This window comes from Anopheles nili, chromosome 3 (assembly GCF_943737925.1).
Source record: "Anopheles nili chromosome 3, idAnoNiliSN_F5_01, whole genome shotgun sequence".
Taxonomy (NCBI): Eukaryota; Metazoa; Arthropoda; class Insecta; order Diptera; family Culicidae; genus Anopheles; species Anopheles nili.
In genome coordinates, this window is record NC_071292.1 from 44,116,027 (window position 1) to 44,134,822 (window position 18,796).

The following is an 18,796-nucleotide window of genomic DNA, read 5'->3' on the forward strand; positions in this document are numbered from 1 at the left end:
AGAATGCAAAGTTTCTTCCGCACTCGCGGCAATGGAAATGCACAAAACTGCACGCGACGAATGCGGCGACACAAACCACTCTACCGGAAGGAAAACGATCGAACGAGAATCTCAGCAATGGTGGGGAAATATGCTGAAATAAAAAAGTGTGCAGCGTAACTATGGAAACTACGGAACAAACTTAACCACAAGGCTCTTACCATCCCACAGGGACAAGGATCTTTGGAAGACGTGTTTCTCAGCACGAAAATGGGCGGGAAAAGAAATGCAAGGCTATTGAATTAACTAGGACCCATTTATAATTGAAATAAATTACCGCAAGTTTCGTGAAACGCTGTTCTTGCGCATTCTTCTCTTGTGTTTTGTGCTGTTTGTCTGAGAGAAAAAAAAAAAGCGACTCACCGAAAGCTTTTGCTTTCATCATTTTCGTTGGTTTCTTTTTATACCAAAAGAAACAAAAATGTTTCAGATCTCGTCACACTTGAAACATAATCCACGCCCATAACAAATAGAGAAAGTGTCTGTTTTATGATCGTTTCTTGTGAGGAGCTTCAGCAATTACATTACCATCTGTACGAAAGCCTTGGGCTTCCAAATTGCGCTATTTTACACCTCCTTAAAACAGCTGGCAGAACATGTGAAAACGAGCCCTCGAACCCATTCGAAGTTCATAAATCCATCATCGGCTTGTTTGTTTAAACGCTCGCCTTTCGCCTTTCCAACTGGGAAGGAACAGAAACTTAAATCGGAAGTAAACAAACGAACGAAAACACACGAAAAATGGACATTGAATTTTACGATCAAGGCGTCGAATTTAAAACCGACAAAAATGATGGCACGAACCAAACACGGCCATCCGGAAAGATGATCAGAACTGTCACGTGACCACACTGGAAAGATCATTAATATCAGCCACAATCAGTCTGTCGTTACAAACGCATGGAAGTGTGTGTTTTACAGGATTAAATGCGATTTTTTTTTTCGTTTCCTATAACATGTGCACGCGTTTGCTCCAAAAAGCGCTATCGAAAGTGGGGAGTTATCGTGGAAAATGCACGGTGGTAATTTATTTCATTTAGTCCGCCTCGTGCGCTTTCAGAAAACCGAAAAGTCATGTTTATAGCCCCTGGTTTACTTCTCACAAGTGCATTGTTCGCCCATTCGCCTTACATCACGCCAGATCACGATAACACAAATCACGCCCGGTACGAGCGTAGGGTCACCAATCCTACCAACTCAACCCCGACAGGGTGCAAGAAATCCTCTACCAATGTTCGCCAAATAGCTTAACACATGTTCCGGTGTGTTCCTAGTACCCGGAACCACGTCGACTTCCGGTGCTGCAGCACCTTGAAGCGTTCCCATCTCACCGTAACGCCGTCTTTCGGTTCCACCACGGTGACATTCTTTCTTGGGGCCCGATGCTAATGACATGACCACACTAAATAAATTAATTTCCTCAGGGATGCTTAACGCCAAGGCTGCCGAAAACCCGTTGCTGCAGTTTTTATCTCTCGAGTCGCAGCATCGCCCCATCGCCGTAAGACGGTCACGCTCGTTTCGGAAGCTGCAACCAAAGAGAGCGAGAGAGAGAGAGGTCCTCTGACGACAACCGGGCGATGAAACACGGACACGGACACGGACATCGGACGGGTTGCGAAGGACCACCGAAGGCGCTTCCGGATTCTCAGAAGACACAGATTACCACGGAACGCCTACGGAACACGGGATAACAAAACCGAACGACACATAAAAGTTCTAATTTGCATAGGACAAGTTAAGTCTTAAAAGGTTATTAGTGTACAAGTTTTGAGGCAGTCGTAGCTCAATGCGAACTACAAGCCCTCACACTCTCGGGGCTGCGAGTCCTTGCGACAGGACCCTGACGGCGTCTTCGAGCCATTTTCCCGGTGCCGTACCGGTTGGCCTGGGGTTTTTGGTTGGGGTGGTTTTGTAGCTCGGTACTCACTACGACGACCACCACCAGCACCACGAAAGCATGTGGCCCCGACGGGCAGCAAACCGAGGATCCGGACCGCCGGGTATCCGGTGGTACGAGTAATCATGTTTTACATGAAAACTTTCCACACTTTCGACTTTCGACCGTCACCTTCAATTGATCAAACCCATTATTCGCTGCATCCACACGGGAAAAGGGCACATTTTCCATGATGGTGGGCTTCGGGCTTCATCTTGAAGCTCATTCTCCAATCCCGCCCCCGGCACGGTGAGGTGCCCCGATTCGTTCAATAAATTAAATTTTATGTCTTAATTAATGCCCTCGTACCGTCTACCGGAAGGTGTTGGAAGATGCACAGCGTCCAACACCACACCATCAACGCCACCGTAGCCATATTAACAAACCAGCGGGAGTCCTCGCGGACGCGCTAGGCCTTTTCTTTTTTTTTTGTTCGTTGTTTGCCGTCCTCCACACGGTGGTTCCCGATTTTGTGGCGGTTCTTCTTTTTTTGCTGTTGCTTTCGTCCATTTCGCGGCAAGCACCAAGAACCGATTGTTGTTTTAATGAATTTTGACAGCTTCGATCTCCGGTGGAGGCCACGAGGCCAGTCTGGTGTGGTTCACGTGCTTCCAAAAAACCCGCGCGTCCCGGTGAGTCGTTCCTACGGTATCGTGGTTCCTTGAAGCGAACCGGACCGCGCGCTGAGCCAACACCACGGGATACATGTTGCGCTCGTCTATATGACCACCCCTGCTGTGTGGGCACCGTAGGAAAGCACCAAATTTTACAACAATTTCCATGTTTTCCGTTGTCTTTCGACGGCCCACACGACCACGCCACGATCGAGCCGGGAGGACTGAAATATTGAGCCCAAGCGCACGAGACGGCGTATCTGCGGCGAGTTCGAGACATGCACGGCTAAATCTCGGTGCACAATCGCACGTGAAGATACACGATCAATGGCTCTTTTTTGCCTTACTTTTTTTTTGTTGCTCTGCTGTGTGCGTTTGCCGATACCCGATCGAATGGGCTCGTTCTGGTTAGATGCTGGTCCGTTAGGAGCTCAGCTGGACTAAAATTATGGTACCATAAATATTCCGACCATTCACTACAATGGTCCACTCCAGTCGAGGAGACTTACGTGGAAGGAAGTTTTGTGCATTTCTTCTTTTTTTTCTGTGGGACAGTGAAAAATTGAGACATCAATACCTTAGCTGACTCGGTTGAAACGAGAACTCTTCAGCAGGATGTCCTAAAATGTTTATAAAAAAATTCAAATAACGTTTTGTAAATGACAGTTGTTTGAAATCTTTCAAGAGTTGAAATGTCAAAATTAATGTCAAAGTTTACTTAAGGATAATGCTTCCGCTTGAATAGAATGTTACGAAATCCGACAAAGGCTTATAAATTGCATTTCCCGCAACACAAAAAAGGAAAACCATTTTCACAACAATTGTAATCATTTGTCGAGTCACTTGCCGTGATGAATAAAGATACGTGATGGGACGACATCGCGATCTATAACGTTTCAATTGCATAACAATCAACTCGGACTAAAAGGCTTTGTCCACCTGTCAATCAACACGATGTACCTCGGTAAGGCGTACGACAAAACACCCCCTCCTAATAGTCCTTCGACACACAGGCTCTTAGCCGATAAAACCCAACTTCTTCTGCACCTATGCAGTGTGAAGGCAATTTAAATTAATCGACATGGATACGCCTTATCCTGTTGGCCCGAAAAGGCACAAACGGCGGGGGTGAATGTTAAACATCCAGTACATGCCAGTAACATGTCTTTTAGTGGACCAAGTCTCACCGCACGTCTCGCGCTAAGACGTGCCCTTCGGTCCATGGAATATGCCCGGTATGGATTTTGCACTTCAATCTCGATAGGATCTCGGCTGAAGGTGGCAGAATCCTGTGTTGGCGAACGGGTCGCCCGGTCCTTTTGCGCTCGCCCGAAGAAGGGCTCACCCACAACAGCATGTTATCCTCACTCCGCAAGGATTTATGTCTCTCCTGCACACCCCAACGTGCGGCTGTGTGTGCATATTTATGTGTGGTGCCAGTGCCGGCCAGTGGAGAGCTTCGCCGCACAACTGCTGCTGTGAGCGATTTGAAGAAATTAAATTAAAATCGAAATCTTTCCACCTCCTGGGCGAGGCGAGCTTCAGGCGGTTGAGTAGGAGTCGGCTTAGTGACGATGGTGCGACTCAACGATGGCTATAAAACTCTATTACATTGATTTGAAGTGAAATTCATGGGAGGGTCGGTGTCGGTTTTTGGATTTAGCGTTTTGTGGGTTCATCAACAAATGGAATAAGAGGCAGACGAATTGCGACCGTGGATCGAGGGAGGATAGGACGTATAAGAGCAGATTAAACGCAATGAGCCGTTATGGAGTTCATCTGAGGCCGATGTTTACTTAGGGTGAGGTGTCCGTCGTGGTTTATATCAGCGTCATTTTATAATCTTAATAGGATTTGAAAAGGAACATTATTCGACACTGTAGATAAAGTTGTCATTCTTAACACTAAAGTCGAGTGAATCGTTTTTCGCTGCATTTACAATGAGCTACAATCTCGCTAAACATGTTTCTTTTTTTAAAAAGTAATATTCATCAGTTGCAACTGGTTTATCCAACAAACGCTAAGTTTATCAATCAGTAGCATTATTTCTTAACCAATAATTGAAGTATTAAACAAATATGCAAATGTTTTTATATTTAAATCTAAGGAAATTTAAGGAAATTAAAATTTTTAAAAAATAAAAATATTTGCAATGTAAAAAAATAAAGTAGGCTGTTGAAAATGTATCAGACATGTCAAAAATAAGTAAAATCAACGTCAATAAATCCATACATCCGCTTCCACGATTTGTCGTTTTATATTCGTACATATTTCTTTAAGTTTGCAAAAGTATTCATATTTCCAAAATCGAAAAATAAACTCTCGGCTTATTATTCCCACAACGACAGCTTAGCTGCTCTTCTGCTACTTCTTGCATTTGTAGATGGGGAACTAAACACCTCGGCATAACAAACCAAAGCACTTTCTCACTCCGTAACCATCAGGAAATAGTTCTTCGAAAATTGTTCCAAAAATCTGGAATTCTACTCAATCGTAAACAGCAACAACAGCAGGAACAGAACCAGACCAGAACTTCGACCCAGGACGTGCGATTCGGCCAGCTAGCGTAGAGCTAAAAGCTTGGCAAAAAATAACCGACCCTAACAACAGTTTAGCGGACAGCAACGACAACTAGCCGCGCTCGGAAGGCGTGTAGTTTGGTTATTGCGGGCCGCTAATCAAAAATTCATTGTTTTGTCGGCTTTCGACCGATTGCCATGCCTGCTGGCTTTTTCCGGAACGTCCATCCGTTCGTTCTTCGCACATTACACACCAGCTCCACAAGGTTCGCAAGGCTCGCGGTAGGCATTTCAGGATGCACGAATCGATTTGGCAATTGACTATTATAATCAACAAGCAACCAGAATGCAAGCGGCTTTGCTGTGCATAATTTATAAATATATATTCAGAGCTTCTAAATCCCATAACTCCTCGCACTCGGCGCGATTCCCTCTTTGCCTGTGGTTTCCCCCTATCCGAGGGAAATAGTTCCCCGACGTCCCGAATGGAATTGTGTTCTCGACAATTGCATTCGTACCCCGGGACCTGGACGGAACCGCGTCCGGATCTCCCGTTTGCGGATCTGCTGAATCGGAAAACGAGCTGTGAAAATATGACCATCATTCCACGCCACCGAAACCGGCACCAGCCGGGTTGCTGATGGGACCTTTTTCCCTCCGTTGGCACGTAGGGCGAATTGAATTAAGCGTCCACTGGTGAAGGCCACCACCGGTCAACAGGACGCTGGGCCTGCTTTGGCCTGCCCGTGGGGGAAAAGTCTCGTCGTCGAAGCCACACTAAATCCGGCCCAAACTTGAGGCAATCGTCCGATTTGCGCTTGTGTTTTTGTATGAATATTTGTACATTTATTAAATAAATATCAACCATCCCGATGGTGGTGATGGTGGTGGTGGAAAGCGATCCAGTCAGCGTGAAAACAATTACTCCAATTCGTGGTTCTGCCGCTCGGGTTGGCGTGGAAAATTTGAAAAAAAAAAAAACACTCACACACCTCGACAAACGCCCAATCCCGGACCAATTGCTCACGCTCCAATCGACAAGGATCACGCGGGTGGCAAAAGTTTCGCGGGCCCTGGTGGGGTTATTTGTTTCGGTCTGACCGGGACGTTTTCCCGGTGTGGGTTGGGTTTTGGTTGGGATTTTCTCTAAAATATATTTATTTCATTTTCACGCGTCCTTCGCGGTGCACGGCCGGAACTGGTGGTGGAAAGCGTGCGGCTTCGAAAATGAAAGGTCCTGTGTGGGCAGCCAACCGAAAACAAAAGCTAAACATTGGGCTGCGATAGCTGCCGGTGGTGGCCGAAAAGCTGGCTGTGGCTCATGAGCTGCTTAATTTCGTTGCAGGACACTATAAAGTTGAACCTGATTGAAATATGCGCAAACAGAGAAATTATTTCTTTCGTCAAATCATTCAAAGGTTGCTCGAATTTGAGGGATTATTTTAAACGTGTTCGTGCAATTCCTATGCCCAGGGATGCGTTTTCATCAAGTTTCGCAAATTTATTGCATTTAGATTTCGCACTCTCCGAGCCACCGATGACTTTCCATGTTCGTGGGTTCGCGTGTACCCAAAACGACGAGCTCAAAAAAAACCCTCACACACGGGTAACACGGCCATCGGCAGCAATTCCATGCAACCAACGCGGTTTGTCGTGTCTGCATCGTTGCCTCGCTCACGGTCGCTTATCTGCTGCAGGTGTGCTAAGCGTGGACATCCTCGCACGAACCAAACGGAACCGGAACGGATGACCTCCTGCCGGTGTAGACGTCCTGCACCTCGCGAGAAACACGCAAACGTACAAATCCCGGTCGCGGGAAACCGTGAACCGGTGTGGCGAATGATGTTTCGTATTATTTAGCAGATGCGCATCGTTGCGGAAAAATATCATAACTATGCAAATCGACCCATCAGCGCGGCGCTAGTTTCGTTCGTTCGTTCGCTCGTTTTTTTTTATTTTCTCTCTACGCTCGCCTGGAGCTGTTTTCGGTACGATCAGTTGTTCAGTTCACACCTCAAGGGTGCGAAAATGACGAGCTCTCGGTGGCATGATTTGGAGCTTTTTGGAAACCAAAAACCCGTCGTCGCCAGCGGGACTGCAAGCCGGGGGCTTTATTGCTCCCTGTTACACCACTAAAAGTCACACTATTTGAATTATAATAGAGGATTTCGCGTGGCTAATCTAACTCGCTGAGAGGAAGTGAATAAATTGTGGGTGTGTGTTAATGTGAAAAACTTTAAACCATATTTAAAGCAAATTGCTCACTCGAATCGAATGTAATATATGCATGTTTTCTTTCTTCTGCTGATGTAGCTTTAACTTAATGTAAAACAGTGCCAATCAATGTAAAAATGAACGCTCAACGAAAGGAAATCCATGCCCCCAGAGAAACACAAAACAAAATCGATGTTACTCTTCACAAAATCGCTTCTCCCAGCATTTATTTAGTCCGGGCTCGTTTTTCTCATTCGCTCACCCACGCTCGGGGTGTCAAAAGGTATTATCAACCGAGTATCCTTCAGCCGCGTGCTTCAGCATAATACAGCTCCTGGCGTGGCATGCTACATTTCTTCGAGTCTTTTCCACAAACACAAACTCACTGAAAAAAAACTCAATCTCGGGAGGAGCTTTCGATTGTGCCCATGGTTCGCATTTCCATGACAACGGAGCGAGCGGATCAGCATAAGAAACCCTTCCCGACGGTTCACGGCCGGAAGTGGAACGAATTTTCGAACGAAGCAAAGACGCACAGCAGCCCGTGCAATAATCCTTTGATATGATCTATGTTAACAATTTTTAACAAATGTTGCGAACACAGGCACACACTTAATCCCATCCGTTATTCATGCTTAGAAGTGTGTGCGCGCCCCAGACCCGGCACAGGAATCGGCATCCGAAAGTGTCACACCGTGGCGAATCGAGCTGGCCAAGAGGCTGGGAAAATGGCACAATAAATACATCAAAATTTATATCCTTGAAATGTGATTTAATAAGGATTTGTGCGTTACGCATGTTACAAGCGCAAAACAATCATAATTTATAAGGCGCACATAAAGGCGCACCCGGGAGTCTATTTCTTTTTTCTTTCGCTGCCTTTTCTGCTGCCCCGACGTCCCCGGGATATCCTTCGGAAGCGAAATCTCTTTACGCACATCCAAATCCATTATTATCGACAAACGCAGGAAGCAGAACGAGCAGCGTTACCTTTTCTTTTTCCCGCTTCGGGAACGCATCGGTGAAGGTGGAAGCCAAAATCCCTGACTAAGACCATTTCCTGCGCGAGAAAAGCCCTTCCCGTGGAGTCACTCGTCCTCGGTCCGGGGAAACGAGCTTCCATCCTGGCCGCCCACGGGGAACCCATCATGAAAAATGTCACATTTCTTGCCTCGTTTTCTTGCGCACGGTAGCGATGTCGAATCGACCGGGGGAATCGTGTGGCCGAAGGATAATGCCTAAAATAAAGGACGTCTTCGCGCCTGGCGTAAGTTAATCGTAGACGAGAAAGAGTGCACGCGAGAGAGAGAGGGAGAAAGAAAAGGCAAAACATTCACTGGCCAAGGATCCGGACGTCTTTGCGCGGCCTCCTGCCGAGTGCGTGGACTCGTGGGAGATTTCCCCGGGACCTCACAGGACCTCAGAACCGTAGGTTGGGTTGTTGGGTGTGAGAGAGAGAGAGAGAGAGAAAGAAAAAATGGCCCAGCAATAGGAAATAAATCTTGGTGTTTGATTTAGAGATATTTAACAATGCTTTATTGGGTTATCGCAACAGCGCTCTGTCGTGCATCCCGCCGGTGGCCGGTGATTATGGTGAGAATGTTGATAAAGTACTCCAAATGACCACTTCGGAATCCGTTTTATTATTTTTATTTTACCTTTTTTTTATTTTATTCCACCCCCCATCCCAAGGCACCACCCGGATGGCGACGTTTCTGCCATTCATGTCCATCGGGTGTATTCTTGGCGTTTTTTCTCCTGCCTCTATCTCTCTCTCTCTCTCTCTCACTCCCACGCGCTTGATACGAAACAAAAAGAAGCAGGAGAAGAAGAAGAAAAAAGAAACACATCGGCTACCGGTGGCCTGAAATTGATTAATGGTGTATTAATTCGGAAAGTTGCCTTTATGCCATCTTAAATGGGTGACCATGAATATTCCTTTATTTCACCTCTCGGCTCACCGTGTGCCGGGTCACCAAATGTTGCCCGTCCGGGTTGCCTTTTTTCCGGGTGATAAAGTATTTTACAAATGTTTTCCGATTCGAAGGCGCGTTTTGGGTCTCGGCCGGTGGCAGCTGGCACCTTGGGAGGGTGTTTTGGCTCGACCTGGCCCTGCTGCTGGGCGTTTGCTATTGATAAAATAAGATGGCTCCATTCGGGGATGGGACGCATCGGGAGTCGAGCACTTTTTAACACGTTTTGTATGGTCTTGTGTTTACCTATGTTGTCATGAATTTTAAATCGGTATTGAATTTATTTTTCTTCAAATAATCCGATTTTCATTCACCGTTGCTGGGCTGTGCGTTTCTACGCGCTATGATTTTTACCAATCAGACCTTTCAAACACGGGATTAGGGTTATAAATTACGGGATGGTTTCGAAAATACGTAACACATGGTACAACGTGTAAATGTGTGAATGTTTGAGCGAATCTCCCAAAGAGATATTTTATCGGTTTTTATCGTTTCAAATTCAGACAGGGTCGAAACTATTCTAAATAGCTTACTATGCTCAAATGGGAATGGTACTTTTGTTCGAAAAATATTTATGTTCGAAAAGTTTAAAAAGACCGTTAAAATATTTTGAAAAAAAGTGTAGTGGGATCAACAATGAACTTCTAATTGTTTACAAAAACCATAAAAGCTACTCAAGCATATCAACCAAAAGAATAATTAACGCTTTTATGTTTTTTTTTATTAAAACAAAGTCACCATGTACTCTTATGAATATATATTTCAAACTATTGCTTAGAACACATAATTTTTAAACCTACTGGAACGTTTATGAATATTAAATTATTTCTAGACAAAACGTCTTTGAAGCAATCGTTTCAAATTCTGCTGATCCCATTTCTTGTGAGCCCATCGTACGGGCGAAGGACTTTACCAGTTTTTCCTCGAAATGAAACTCTAATCAATATCATCAATTTACGCACAACGATGGAAGCGACTCTGAGCGGGTCTGAGGGCCATACGCACCCGAGCTCTGGCATTAAATTAGCTATGAAAATATGTACGGAATAGCGCAACCTATCTAAGTGGAGCAGTAAAAATTAATTGTCCTCATTACTCGCGCCGGCAAACCGCGCGCGCCAAACCGGCCGAATATTAATCAATTCACTATTTTCCACCAGATACGAATTCCAGTCGCATCGCCCATAATCGCCATCGGATTGTTTACGATCAGCAGTTGATTAGTGTATTAATGCCAAAAAGTAAGCGTTTAAGCCAAGGGTGGCCCTTCCAGCTAGCGCCCAACCCCAACCGGCTCTCATAACGAGCATAACTCGGCTCGAGCTTAATGAAAATGAGCCCACATTCCGATCCTAGTGCCGAATGTGTGTAGTGCGTCCTTTTCCGTGCAGGAGGTCCACAACAAGGGGAACAAAATTGAAACAACCGGGGCCGTTTATCGTTTGGCCAAAGACACGGCCCCTCTCGACGATGAATGCGAGCCGTGTATGATATGTTTTCGTAAAGGGAAAGGAAAACTCCCAAACGACCGGATGTGGTCCCTTGCAGTCGTGGGTGAAGCTCATCCACTCGCCTCGCAAAGTAAATAGCGCTTGTGCTACGCTTATTGTGCCGTCACGATGAAAAAAGAACCACTGCCTGAGAGGGCTCGTCTGGTCAGGAAGCCGGGAAAATCCATCCCGTTTCGATCCATAGATTTGCTTTCAAAGCCGGATTGATTCCCTTTGCCGGAAGCAGTATGCAGTTATCCATCATCGCCATCAACGGTGGCTTTCGCTTTGCGGGACAAACACAGTGCAACCGCTTTCGAAATGTATCCCTTTTTGATTAGTGACTGATCGTGGAATGGAACTCCGACTCCCTTCTTTTGATTGCTCTTAGTTTGATGATGTCACCGGTCGATATCTTAGGTGTAATTTCTCATCTCCCGACCGCTGGTTTGAGCAGTTTTGTACAATGTTTAAAAGCCCTCATTCCTGTCTGCAATCTCGAGTTCCTCACGAGCTGGATACATACGAGAAAGAAAAAAAATCGAGCTAATATCAAACCTAACCATCACCCGGTCGTTCGCAAACAAAGACAACACGACGAAGAGCACCATCGCAGACCAACCCATGGGTGGTTGTGGAACGAATCGAACCCATTTTGTCGTCATCCCATCTCGAGGACGCGACACACTCCCGCATCGAATGCATCGCGAATCCACGGTCCTGTGAGCTGAAAATACACCCATCCGCCCGCCCAGCAAACCCGGGGGCGAATACAATTGCTCGACGATGGGAAGAACTCCTGGCACAGGGCACTGAGCTGCCAATCGGCGGTGACATCGATTGGGACTCCCGCGTTTTGTGACTGCATTGATGCTTCATCGATCTTCCGCCACCAGAAGTGACTCTTCTCCGAAGGGTCGAAAGAATCAGGCGCCATCATCCTTCGGTGAGCCACCCACAACGCCGGAGGTCGCCACACAGTTCACGGGTGTGTGTGTGTGCTGGTCGACGCCCTTCCGAGCCCTTTTTACCAGGTCCCAGATCCCGGGGAGCAAATATTCCGCTCACATATAACCTATAATGTTTGTCCATACATACGGTTTGAAGCCGAACAAGGAAAACTACAGGCAACACTATAACATTATGTGCACTGTGTGTGGGGTAGTATATTTGTTCGCCAGTGGCGATGTGCCGTCCGTTCCTTCCACCCAGCGGACATTATGTACCATCGGTGGAGACACATGTACACTTTTGCTACTTTTGCTGCTGCGTTCCGTGCTCGGGTGCTTGGAAGGTTCGAACGCGCCAACGTTGAAACGGGCGCAATAGTCGTCGCAAAAGGAAGCGTATAAGGCAAAGGGCACTGGGCAAGTGAAAATGTCAGCGCGGTAGCTGACGGCGGGCTCGGGACTCGGGCGGTACGATCAAGGGACACAGGAACCGATGGAGGGTTTGTGCTAAACCATGCTTTTAGCGTCGTGCTCATCCTCCCCGCCACGGGTTGGGTCCGCACGGATTTTGCGGGCGCGCGGAATGAAAAATAGTGGAAAACCTGCCCCACACTGAGCGAGAAGCAGACGGTGGCATAAGGATTTTTGCTGAAAATCCGAATAAAAATGTAACAGGCAAACGACGAGGAAGCAAGTGACTTAATTCATTTTTAAGCGCATTCAGAAGCTAAGAAATGGGAATGGAAATTATATCTTCGAAAAAATCGGCCTCCAAACAGTTGTTGTAAATAATTCCACACGTTTTCTTACATTACAACGGCATCGTTTGAAATTTATACGCACGAGAAACTTCACAATTTTGACCACAAATACCGCCACATGGATTCCCCCGTGCGGTAAAGATAAAAATGGTTGAAATCCATTTACGCCCCATGTACCGCTCCGTTGTGCATTCCCCGTTTTTTTTCTCCCGTCGATTTTGTCGTCGAGTGCAGCGCCAAGAGAATGCGACCTATCCCATGTGTGCCGGCGTGCTACGTGCTAGACCACGCCAAAAGAAAACCCGAGACTCTCTTCGGTAGGATCCTCCAGAGCTCGGTAGGGCCGGTTGACGCGAAAAACCGACCGACCAACCGACGGAACGGGCGAGATGATAAAATGGTTGCAAGACTTAACTTTATATTATTGAGCTTTGCTCAACAGCCGCGCGTCCTGGCGTCCAGTACGGGAGCACGATTTCCGCTGGGTGGTACAAATAAATGGGTGTTGAATATTTGCTGCCCCTTCGGGCTTGGTAATTGGTAAAAGCCGAAGTTGGTAGGGTTCAGGTTTGGGTGGCACAAAAAAAAAGGATGACGACAACCGACCGACCGAACGAGTGGTGTTTCGATGTTCGAACGCTAAACGAAGTCCGGCAAGGACGAACCACGCTAAGGATACGATCGGTCCGCAATCGCCATCTTCTTTTCTCATTCTCATCCCCATTTCAGACACCCGTGTAAAGCAAAATCGGTCGGTTGTTTGAGAGCGTAATGAATGATTCGTTTTAGCGTGGGAAAATTAATCAATCCATCGCACGAAATCATCGGGACGCATTTTTCCTAGTAGGCGGTGATTTTTCTTGTTGTTGCTCTGTTTTTTTTTTCTTCCCAACACACAGCTCCCTCAATTCCGTGATTCGACGAACGCAAATTAGAAGCAACACACGGCCGAGGGGGGAATATATTTCACTTCATTCGGCGGACGTGAAGCAGAAAAGCAAAAAAAAAACCGAAACAAACTTTTACAAATGAAATAACCATTTCTCGCTACAGTTGCGATACGTTTTCTGTTCCATTACATTCGCGTATTTACGCATTTACTGCCTGCTTTAGCTCGTTTTTTTTTCTTGTTTTCTATTCGCCATCAAGTAGGCCGCTTTTCCTTCACAATAACGGTTTCTCTCCGCCGCTGGATGTCATTTGTATTTTTTTTTTTCCTGGCTGTGGGCAGCAGGTCAAAAATCAAACGAACCAAAAGCAACCCACCAAACGGGGAGCGACAAAAATAAGAGCAGAAAAATCAATTTCAACTTGAGCAAACTTTGCCACACGACACCGCTGACTATTTAACACACGCACACCGTTGAAGCCGAACCATTAGAGATGTTAATCAGGCCGGTGGGTTCTCGAAATGGAAAGTGAGAGATTTCCAAAAGGGCCATTTCCACGGCCGCCCGTCCGTTTTTCGAGAGGGCTGACGTCTTTTTTTTTTTGTTTCGTGCAACGGCTTTTCCCACAAATCGGCACCCGCGTTGGGCGTGCGTGTGGCGATTCACGCTCTCTGTCTCCCTCACGCGCAAGTGGACGGACTTGTGGTCCTTTTTATCCCGCGGTGCAGGATGAAATTGTAACCGGTATCGTTTTCGATCTAATCCCCAACCAAACCACCCCACCCACGGAGCAAAAGTTTCATTTTGTCGCCTGAACAAACACTCACTACTACAAATAAAACATGTTTAACATTGTCTAGTCATTGGTTTCGTTCCGTCGACGCGCCCGTCGTCCTTTCGGTGGCGGTCACACGCTCTGCGCATGTGTGTGTGTGTGTGTATGTGCGTGCGTGCGTGTGTCCTGGGCGTTGGGTGGATTCTGTCCCTGTAGGGACAGTGTCGTTGTGGTAAGTGACACCCAGCCGCACACTTTGGTCCGAGACGAGGACAAACGCCAGGACGCTTCTGCAGCGGTGTCAGCCTTATCAGCATCTAAATTAGATCAGCCGGAGTGTGTCCATAAGTATCGATACAAACACGGACATCGAACCCACCCTCCCCCACCGAGTTCGGATTTTCTCGCATTCGGATTTTCCCTTTGCCAGCAGTGGCAACGGAGGCATCGTTGACACTTCACCCGTCAGGAAGTTTACCCTCGCTGACGGCTACCGAAAAGTGAGCCCAGTCCGGTGGTTCGGTGAAGTTTTCCTTTGCGCCAAACCGGAGTCGGAAAAACCCAAAACAACTCACCCCAACCTCGAGCGTCCTTCGCCGTAATGGAGTCGTAAAAGAGGCTGCGCCAAGTACTGTGCCCCGTGTAGAGGGTTGTTTTAATGAAATGAATGATTAAATCAAGGTGATAAGATAATGCCAAATAATGAGGGTGGATATTTTTAATTATTTCGTTCTGTTGTTGTTGTCTCGGTTTTTTTTTTTCTCCTACACGTTTTCCTAGGTGACTTTTTTTCTGCGATTAGACGACTCTCGACGGTTTTGTAGCGCTTTTGATTTGCATCTTTTTGGGTGAGTTTTGGCAATGGCGAACGGGATGTGTACAGACCGCCTTCTTTTACGTTGACTACGGCGTGTTTTACACGCTGGTTAACTACATTGTTTTGGGAGTGGATCTGCAATGGAATGTAGAAAAGCTTTTTCGTACATTACCACCCTTGAAAATTTGCAGTTTGATAGCGATTAAAAATCGACACATTAATTGAACACTCGTTAAATGGTTATAGGTATCAATTTCACTTCGGAAATACAAACCGATCGGGATGAGGTATAATTTCAGATAACATTTACGCGCTTCTAGTCTGTTGCACGATATAATAGTGAAATTTAATTTCTTGTCCTTGCAGTACTCATCTGAGAATCCCTTCTTATTTTTGTAGATCTACTCCCAAACATTAAGTAAGAAAAGTGGAATTTAAAACAGCTTTAAATTTCAATAATTAATTCAAATAAAATGCATTAGTTTGCACGGAAAATAAGTATCAAAGTTTGTATATTTTATATGAATTATATTTTATTTGTACTTCGTATGGGTTCTCCAGGAATTAAAGATTAATCAACAAAGAAGCAGCAACCAAAGAGATAAATTCACAATACCTACAGTAATAACTTTAGTGGAGTGCTTTATCCCAGCTCAGTCCAGCTAACATACTGGCACGCATATTCCAAACCGTATCCATTTTCACGGACTTCTCCACACAACAACAACAACAACAACGAAAAAAAACGGTCCCATGAAGCGTTGGCCGCTTGGGAAAATAGCAAAACCAAGCAAATGCACAACATGCCCATAATCACAAAGAAGATTAAGCCAGTTGTCCGTGGGACCGGCGAAGAAGAAAACAAAAAAAAAAAGAAGAAGGAAATAGCCCTAGCGACCGAGCGAAGAAAGTATTGCTCTCTATTTATTTAACTCGACGCCATCGCCTTCTCCACCCCCTCCCCCCATACCATCATTGCGAAACAGATCTTCGTGGCGGGAAATTGTTTTTCCGGCGATCGCTTTATCACCACCGCGCCACGGCCATTGGCTTTCGGATCATTTTGTCCCCTTCACGTACGCGCGCGCGCCCTTGTCGGCGAGATACAGACAAGAAAAGCAGAAAAAAAAATGGAAAAAAGGAAGCATATTCGCTTCGCCGACTAAAATAAGGGCGTATCTCATTCCACGGACCATCCACCGGGACCTGTCCTGTCGGTGTGTGTGTGTCCTCGTGTATGTGTGTCCACCAGCCACCCTCCCCCCATCCGCCACCCCCCCCCCCCCCCACCCACCAAGCGAAGGCGCTGCCCTCAGCGAATCTGTCAGTACTTAATTCTACAATATCAAATGATAACACGTTTTCTTTGTGTTCAGTTTGTACATAAAATGACTTCGTTCTTTCTGCGTCCCACCCTGTGCTGTGTGTTGCCTGTTTCCGTGCGCTTGTGCCCGTGTTGGGGTGGGGAAAAACTGAGAACTGAGAAAGCGCACGAAAAAAGTTGCACCCGCACACAAGGAAAAACAACTTCCACGGGAGTTCGGGGAAGTTTCCGTAAGGAGACGGCCAATGGCGGCCACGTCGTCAGCACGGCACTGCCAATGACAAACAATGGCAAGCGGAGGAGCAGCAACAACAAAACAAAAAAAAAAGCAGCCAGACTCCATCGTTGTCGTTATGTGTCATTGGAAGAAAATATAACACAAATGAACGGTGGAAAAGTTTTACCATCGTCTATTGCTAAAACCGAGAAACCGCCGCCATGGCGAACATCACACGGGGAATTGACGCATAAGGGCGCGCTGAAACAAAAGGAAAAATATTGATTTTGTCATTATCCATTTGTTTTTCCATTTAGCGGCTGATTTTCTTTCTTCATTTTCCACCGTCGTTCGGTCGAACGGTTGCTGTACCCTTTTTTTTTTCTTACTTCTCCTTGTTCCTTGCCGGCCGTTGGTGACATCTTTTTGGAGCGTTATCTATTGCTACTGCCTCGTGGGGCTGCCATTATGGGTTGGGTTGGATCGGGTGGGCAATTTAAATAGCCGCTCGGCCAAAAATGGGCATTTGAAGAAAAAGAAAAAAATGAAACGCAGCCCATGTAAGCAGCAGCTAAGGACGAGATCAAATGAATGCGAGCGTAAATGCCGCTGGTTGCGCACATTACTGTGCAAAGCGTGAACAACGAAAGCGCGTTACTTGCCAACGAAAAGTGGCCACTGTACGGTGCGTTATGGAGCGAACGGATCATCGCCCATCATCGCCCTCACCTGGTTGAACAGGCGGCGTTTGAAACTCACCAAGAAAAAGGCACTACCTCAGAGGCACTCGTCCGGCTGATGTCTAGGAAAGGTCAGAGCGCCCATTACGCGCCTTCCAGATTGGGTTGGCTTTGGTGGCCACGAAACGGATGGAACGTTCGTTTATTGTAGCTGTTAAATTAACGTCCCTTTCGACCGTCTGTACGCCACGAACGAGTGCGATTTGGATAAAACAATCCGCCATATTTGGGGGCTTGAAGGATTAGATAAAACACGACGCAAGAGCGCATTATGCTACAATGTCTCCCAATCACGTGTTTGCGAGAGCGAAAAAAAAAGCAGGTTGTTGGCCACACGTGCTCGGTGCGTTTTTTTTTTGTTTGTTTCATTGTTCAACTTGTTGGATGTTATCAAAGCTGGGAGCGTCATGGGAGAATAAAAAAAACTCCCCAAACTGACAAACGGTAAATTTACCACCTTAATTTACTTTTGTCGTCTCGGCGCTGGCGGCAATCACGAGAAGGCAAAGAAGACACTTAACCCGCACACGTTTCGGACACTTAAGTCGGCAAACATTCTGCTTGGAGCTGAAAAATTCATCACTTACGCTTCCCAAGCGGAGCTCTCACATACGCGCGAGCGGGTTTTGATTTATTTATATTCAAAGCCATGTTTTTCCTTGACCAACAAAACCTGTCACGCTCGTCAGAGCCTTATTAAGCCCTGCGGTGAAGCTGGAAGCTGCTACTACTCGTAATGGCGGCCCGGGAAAATCCAACGTCCACAAGCTGTCAATTTTGCACCATTTTTTTTTTCGTCTTCTTGAACTCGAGAGTGCCGGGTGGTTGTTTTTTTTTGCTTTGGTGGGAGGGGTCCATTCCTTAAAACTACTTAGCTTTGATAAGACCCGATGCTGGGCCGAGCGATCGATACAACTTCTCGATGCCAAGCCAAAAACCAAACGACCGGAGACCATCCCGTGCTCGTGCAAGCAGCAACTCAGCATGTCCAGCTACGGGACAAGATGTCAACATGTCATTTTCTTTATCTTGAAATAATTTACTTTTGTAAATGTTTTACGACGGTTCGGGCAACTTTCACGCTCTTCGTTTCTTTGCGCCGGAACGAACTACGTTAGTTTCCGTGTTTTTTGTCTGCCAACCTGCCTTATCTACCCGAGGAAGCTCACCGAAAGGGATTCGCTTCCGTTGCGGCTCTTTTGCTTCTTTCTCAGCCCACTTTCGATGGTGTTTTGGCCCCGCTTTGGCTTTTTTGGGATGAGGAAAGGATTTTTCCTACGAAAAAACTTTGCCCAAAAGTCTATCAATATCCATTTAGCAGCCCAAACTGTCCTTTGACCTTTTCTTGGCCACTCGGGCGGCTGCCCGCAAGGAAGATACGATGAACGAAGCTCGAGAGTGACCAGCGACGATGGCCGGACATCGTAAGACGGTGGGGCTTGCGAATCTATTAGGAAAATGTATGAACAATGTATAAGTTATGAGCACAACCGATACCGCACACGAGCCGGACATCCGGGCATCCTGAAGGTGG